This window comes from Dermacentor silvarum, chromosome 3, assembly GCF_013339745.2.
Source record: "Dermacentor silvarum isolate Dsil-2018 chromosome 3, BIME_Dsil_1.4, whole genome shotgun sequence".
NCBI classification, from domain to species: Eukaryota; Metazoa; Arthropoda; class Arachnida; order Ixodida; family Ixodidae; genus Dermacentor; species Dermacentor silvarum.
Window position 1 is genome coordinate 135225961 of NC_051156.1, and position 7500 is coordinate 135233460.

Below are 7500 nucleotides of genomic sequence, written 5' to 3' on the forward strand. Positions count from 1 at the left end.
GCTTTCCATATGTTCTACTAATCATTACAATAATGTGTCCAAGATTTTACAGACTGTGCACGTGATTGAAATCGGACGATGGTTTACTACATCTAGTTTGTCTCCAGCTTTCAAATTAAGTACGATTCTGCCCAGAAGCCAGCCGTCTGGCACAGTACCCTGGCTCAATGACGCGGTGAAGAGTGTAGCTAGTCAGGCCTAGTATTCTCATAACAAAACAAAGTTTTAGCCATTTTCACAAATCCCATGCACAAGCGAATTATTGGCTGAAGGCTTTGCACGAAAGGGAAATTTAATAACCTGATACAGCTGCTAAGCGCCACGTCGAACGTTAATTCCTCAATATATGGTAGTGTGTTTGGCACAGTGGTCGTGTGTAGCAAAACTCAGCCCACTGGAGTGAAATGGACTCACATCGGTTAAGCAGTGTGTTCACTTTAACCGTAGCTTAGTATTAGTGTTTACTGTGTTTTTTTGCCACTTCAAAACAGAAAGAAAAATCACATGCACAAATGTGTACACCGTGACTCACGGAGATACATTAAGCAGTGGCCGTGTTGACAAAACTAATCATTCATAAGAGCTTTTTACCATCGGGTGGCCGCCTTTACTATTGATATGTCTAGAATCACCATTGGCTAGAACTTATACGAACAATTTTAGCGTAAGTGCTTTCTGCGAATACGGGCACAGGTGGCTCTCGACCTGTACTCGAACGTACTGGAGTTAAGGTGTACTTCTCAAGAAACTTCTCGTCGTATAAGGATCACCGAGTAGCTTTTCTGAAGAATCTTTTTCAACCAGACCCGCCGCGCTGCAGAGCTTGAGGTCGTGGTTTCGATCGTGGATTTTGGTACGCAAAAGCTCCCGAATTTGAACGCTATTCACTCCGAGAAGCGGCGCTGTACTCGACTCGGTGACGTCGAAGGTGAGCTTGGAGTCGAGCGATGCCCGTCTGTGAATACGGCAGTTAGGTTCAAGCGCTGCGGCAATCCTTTTTCTCAGAACTCTTGCGCTGACGGCGCCAGCAGGCTACAGCCTGTAAGCAGCACGGTAAGGACAGGCCAGGAATAGCTTGCACGCTCCTGCTAGCATTCCGCACTGCTAACGCGGGCGCGCGGACCCTGAGCCAGCGAGCATACGAGCACGACGGTTCGCTCTGACAACGTAACGAGTCGTGCTTTACATGCTGGAAGGCTATACGGTATGCTGGCAGTAGAAAGACGGCACAATTAGCGCGTCGACCTGGAAACGAGGATTTTTCTTCGAAAACGGGGAACAAATATCAGCGAGCTTGACAATACGTAACCCGCGCGCAGTCGCCTTCTTGCTGTTTGTAACTAGACTTCGCACTAACTAGTTCGAAAGGCTAAAGCCCGTTTCACATCGTGCGATTTTGCAGTGCGTTTTTCGCAGCTGTGGTTTTCGCAGATGCGAAATTCGCAATCCCGTTTCACATGGATCTACAGCAGCTGTGTTTTTCGCGTACTCGTTAAGCCTTCTGACTGGCGATGACGTATGAGCGAGCCGCCTCCTATTGGTCGTCTGTTTCCACCGATACAGTGGCTACCACCGCATCTGCGTTTTTCGCAGAGAAGTTCAGCACCCCGAACATCGAAAAAAAAAAAAAAAACGCACGCACGAAGGGTCCGGCGGCCTATTTTCCGCAGCTGCGAATTCGCACGTGCGAATTCGCAGACAAAATCGCACCATGTGAAACGGGCTTAACTTATAGAAATGGAGCAGATTATCATCATAAGGTAAACGCGAGCACGCATCTCGACAATTAATTAGACCTCAGCGGTTTGACGACATTGTGAGCGTACCATTCAACAGTGCACGTAATGCGCGTCGTGCAAGTGGCGTGTGTTGACCGGTTATACGTCGTGGCATGCGCAAAGATGTTTCACCGGCTTCGATCATGACGCTCAGTGGGCGCGGTTCCGTTGGTCACGGTCTCGGTGTAAAACAAACGCCCTTTGCCTTCGCTGCTTTCACAAACGCACACTATTTCATGCATCTCTCGGGATCCGCATACTGCCACGACACAGACTTGTAAAGACCCTGAAGGGCGAAAAATCGCTTAACCAAGACTAACGACATCCTTATGCGATTTCGACTTGGTGCTAAAGATAACACGCGAAGGCAGTTGGGTTCAGTACAAAGAACGAATAAAACGACAAAAGAAAATAAGGAAAGTGTTTCGTGTCCCTGTGTATACGAGTGCATTGCCCACGTTTGCTACAATTCGATACTGTTATTAACAATTATTTAGGGCTTATTGTCTTACTAAGGTATTCGAGACCTTCTTTCCTGCTGAGCAACGCAACAAAATTTTCACATATTTTTCACGTGGAACCGTTTCCTAACGACCGTGCATCCAATTCGTGCTGGGCAATAATGGTGCTATCCTGGTCCACTGAATGCGTGCCGTGGGAGCTTGCACTTGATATGCGAGATAATGTCTTAATAGAACGAAAAATTGGGCTAGTTGGTTTACACTAAGCATGGTCTTAAGTAGCGCTAAGTTTACGAAACACAATAAAGAAGAAGAGAGACACACACCAAGCACTACACATTATACTTAAGACTATGCTTGAGATAATGTCGCAGTGCATGCTTGAATCATGGCGACGCCATAACCGACTCTAAAAGCGGCAGTGATGACACCGGATGACGATAAGAGGAAAATACCTCGAAAAATTCGCTCAATGAAGTTTGCGGCTGTAACAATTGCATATGGACTTGCTGCCTCGCCAAACGCCTCTGATCGAGCCTGAAAGAGAAGTAGCAATACGGAGAAAGTTTCGTTAAACAATTACTTATTATTATTATTATTATTATTATTATTATTATTATTATTATTATTATTATTATTATTATTATTATTATTATTATTATTATTATTATTATTATTATTATTATTATTATTTACGCCGAAGTCAAAAGGTGAACTAGAGGGGTATACCCAGGCTCAGCACCCGCGACGGGCTGTCTAGTCCGAAGAGGAGCGGGAGGCTGCCTCTCAATCTCCTATAGGTGCAGAGAGAGCGCGATGCCGAGGCAACGCTTTTGCAGGGGCTACGAGCAAGTGCGAAGTGCCATCGTGCAAACGCGTACATGACATAGAATGTACAGTCGAGAAAGCTATCACTGCAATCAATCACCACTGGAACGAGCGTTATAATCTCGCGGTCAATGCACCGAAACTGGTTAACAGACACATGTTTGAGACGGTACGTTCCACAGGAAGTACGAAGTTAGTAAAGCACGTACAGAAAGAAATTAAACCACTGTATGTTCCCAGTTTTTGTTCAACGCTTCAAGTGGTGCTTAACGCCTAAAAAAAAGGCGTTGAAATCAACGTTAGTTTATTGCATTGTATCAATAAAACACTGCACCAAAATATCCATACCTGTCGTTTAAGCACGCGTGCATTTTCTTTTTCAATTTCATGCTTGACTGCTACTGCTTACAGGCTGTATTGCAAGGTGCGCATTAAGTATTGCGAGATGCGTTTAATCCTCGTATATAACTAATACAAGGTGCGTACGAAGCGTTTTCCACAGTGTATGGAGGCTTGTTACACTATCGAATCCGCTCCATCATGGCCATTCAAACTCGCTCCACATTTCTCCATTGGATGCCAATGACTCGCAATCAATTAAACTAAGCTACTTGAGTCAGACAGCTATGCGAACAATATGAAAATCCTCCACCGAAGTAACGATCGGATGCATCACGGCCCGCGTTAAACCTCGTGTCGTGCACTAAGAGCCCTCAGGGATTCTTGCACGGAGTAGGCAGCAAGCACAGGAGCAGTCGGTTGCGGGACGCACCGAACAAATATTGCGCTCTAAATGTGGTGCCGCAACCAAAAGCAGGAACCAACTGGCATGCCCAGCTCAGCGGTCCCTATTCTGCGCTGCTATAACGCATTCGCACGAGGTATATCCGATGGCCCAGGACAAGCTGGTGGAATGCAGTGCTTGCGAGACTGCGGCACACTGCTGCAACACAAAAGGTCTCGTAAATTGGTCTCTCACCTCAAGGCCGCGGCAATTCTTGTACCGTCGCCGTGACTTCTTCCCGGAGAGATGGACGCGTCGGGAACCGAGCGGCACGGGCAAAAAAAGAAGAATCAAAAAGAAGGGACAAGGTCCGGGTCGGTCGACCACGGTCTTGCCGCCCAGAAGCACCAGCCAAGTGAGGATCCGAAAGGGTTTCTTCAGTCGCCAAGCACACAGCCAAGACAGAGACTGAGCCAAGCTAGGACTAAAAACAACGCTTCGTGAGAGGGGGCTACCGGCGGTGGTCCCGGCCTGGCTGCGGCGGTGGTTCGTCTACCCTCTCCCACCTCACTATCTCTCACTCTGTGAGCTCTTCGTGCACATTCGCCCTCTCCAACCCTCGTCGCCCCGAGTCCTATTCCCCCTCCCCCCTTTTCTGTGGTAGTGTTCTTGCTTTTGTCTTTGGCTCGAGTGCTTTCTTACTCTTTCCACATTCAGCCTATCTGGCACTTCACCGCAGTGCACCTTCTTCTGCTACCCGTGATTCTAGCCGAACCTTGCAACCCCTTCCGAGACATCCTCTCCCAACTTGAAGCGTCCTTGATGTTTTCGTTTCAACCCTTCGGGCTCTGCACGGAGCACATCTCCGTGGCATCCCGAACCGGAGGATTACCACCTCCTTTCTCGTTCCTTCTGTTCCTCTCACAGCCTCTTTGACACTGTATTTATCTTTCATTCGCGCGTCTTTTTCGTCTCTTCGCCCGCTGGCTCTCTCCTCTGGGCGCGCTCCGCAGTGAGCACTGCCAACGCGAGAAGGAACGCAGCTGAAGTCGAGAGCGAGACACAGAGAGCCTCACGAGTAGCTTTGAAATGGAGGGGTCGTTTAAAATAAAAGCTCCTCCGAGAAGGAAGAGACAGCCCGCGTCACACATAGAGGTAAAAAGAGAGTGAGAAAGAGAGCGAGGGAGAGAGAGAACCGAAAAGCGCTGTTTGTCATTTATGTGTGCAACTGTCGTCGTCTTCCATTCCTCTTTTTTTTTTCTCATGCTAATTTTGTTTACAAGCCCGCCCACTCGTATTGGGGACTGGGCAAAGCGCCCCTTCCGCGGGGCCAGGGTCCTACATTCTGCTTTGGGGGTTGCAACAGACAGTGTCTCTCCTTGGCAACGAAGGGTTTCGAGTACGCTGGAGGCATCTTTTTGTTGCCCACGAGGCTGCGAAGACAAACAGTAGCTAGAAAATATCACCGCGCGCAGTTGTGTTGAAACTGAACCGAAGCTTAAGCGCAGCAGTGCTGTGTATTGGCAAGGATATAAAAACCACTTTGTCTTACCAGCATGTGGGATGAGAGCTCATTAAGAAACCGTCACGAGCCCGTTGTAATGAATCCCTTGGAATGTTTGTGGAAGGGAACGCTAGGATTACCATCCCTTTACAGCCATCGGTATACCAGGATGACAATTTCGGAATGTAGTATAAAGTTAAGGTGATGTTCATATAACCACACCTGTAGTCATTTTCGTACTCCATTCCCACAAACGGTGCCTCCACTGTTAAGTCTTGCTGCTCACGCTGCGCTGTCTAAGTGTGACGAATGACCATGTTGCACTATAATAGCAATCTCAGTAATGATCGTAAAGTTGAGAGTCACCCACTGATTATACGTACCATTTCTTTAACAACGAGAAAAAAATGGCAAAATGAAACTGCTGAAAGCGAAGCTTTGGGAAGCACTGAAGATGAAATCAATTTTTTATGTGTTGGAAATCGATAATGTTGCGGCGTAACTTGCTCAGTAAAAAATAGCTCCCTCGCTCGCTCACTCACTCACTCACTCACTCACTCACTCACTCACTCACTCACTCACTCACTCACTCACTCACTCACTCACTCACTCACTCACTCACTCACTCACTCACTCACTCACTCCACTCACTCACTCACTCACCACTCACTCACTCACTCACTCACTCACTCACTCACTCACTCACTCACTCAACTCACTCATCACTCAATGAATTGATAACTCTCATTCGCTCATTGGCAGCTCGGTCACTACAGACTTGTACACGTTGTAGAAAAAATTGAACTGATTAATGTAATTGATTACATTGACCAAGTACTGCTCCACAAAAGTAAGTGAGCAACTGCTAAAAAGTAATCGATTACTTTTACGTCACTTTCCTCCCGACTTTTATTAACATTGCACATACACAGTAAATAGTACAGGCTGTCTTGACTTTTTTCAGAGCATTCTCTGCAGTCCTTGACGTGTTTATTTTCAATAACAATTACTTTTCAAAGTTTTCGTCGGTCGTATTCACTCGTTTTCTTGTGACGACTTCAGACAGCGATACTAAAAACTCGCTCTATGTGCGCGCTGGAGAGAAGTGCTGTAACGTACAAACACCTTGGAATGAATGAACTTCGACGGGGAAATTAGCGACATAGTAACAGGCATAGACCGTTTCCGCGGAGCAGTTTGCTCTAGAGAAATAAGATCGCGCTTTCGGCACCGCACCCCACGTTGCCTCAGCGAAAACCCAGGAATGCGAAACCATTACCGTTTCTGCACTGCTACTGTGCGATCAGCTGTCGGAGATGCAGCTGTGTATTCGCTAACACACTGCACTTCATTAATGCTGCAAAATGTGGAACGGTAGAAGGAAGACGTGTGCAGTGGTTGGCTGCAAAAATAGTGACTCGCTTCCTGAGGAATAGAATGTATTTTTGCGGCCAAGTTCATGGACCTCTGCTACATAAGGACTGCCTGTGTTGCTGGCCTTTCGCGATGCACGGCTTTCCTCGAGGATAAAATAAAAAAAAAATCACTCTTCCGCCAGCGTTGTATCGCGAACTTCCAAAGAAAGGGCTTCAGCCCCGGAAAATCGGCAAGAGTAAATGCCACTCGTTACACAGTGACAATGGGAGTAGCGCCGCTTCCTGGCATAGTAAGTTTCTCGCACTTTAGTTACACACATCCACTCCAACTCACACGCAAACTGACGCCCACTATATCACCAGTGCGTCAATAATAAGTGAATGGGTGCACACTTGAATCAGTGCGCCGAAGCATTTCTTACGGCGACTGCACCGGCTACACACGAATTACGAAGCTGAACGTTTCATGAAGGTCCACACCGGGTACTTAAGCGAATGACTAGCGATAACAAGTCTTCGCTACAAGCTATTACAAAGTACAGAACATCTACGTTCCAAGCCTTGCGCGCAACAAGAACAAATCTATCGCAACCGAGCACACCCACAAGCGATAAGGCAGAAAATAAACGATTATATGGCGAGTGCACCGAGAAACCTTACTGAGTCAGAAACATTACAGATCTATGCTTCATATAGTGTTTGCCAAATAAAGAACGAAGAGTAAAACACACTGACCCTAATTCAATTCATAATTCGAAAGTATGGATAGCTTGGAGTAGATCTTTAGCCTCGCTTTTAGAAAAAGCGCCATATAAGCTGCTAGCGCCAC

General features: G+C 46.9%; 1 protein-coding gene across 2 annotated transcripts in view; it reads right to left on the minus strand.

The window, feature by feature from the left end:
* LOC119445803 (calcium-transporting ATPase sarcoplasmic/endoplasmic reticulum type) overlaps window positions 1-7500 on the minus strand; it is a 663011-nt gene that overhangs the window by 144022 nt on the left and 511489 nt on the right. The window contains exon 1 of one of the 2 annotated variants that reach the window (XM_049663650.1): window positions 4047-4185. The exons of the other annotated variant lie outside the window; for it this stretch is intronic. The gene's annotated coding sequence lies outside the window, so the exon portion shown is untranslated. Of the gene's footprint in view, window positions 1-4046; window positions 4186-7500 lie in introns of those variants that run through there. 2 annotated transcript variants of the gene reach the window in all.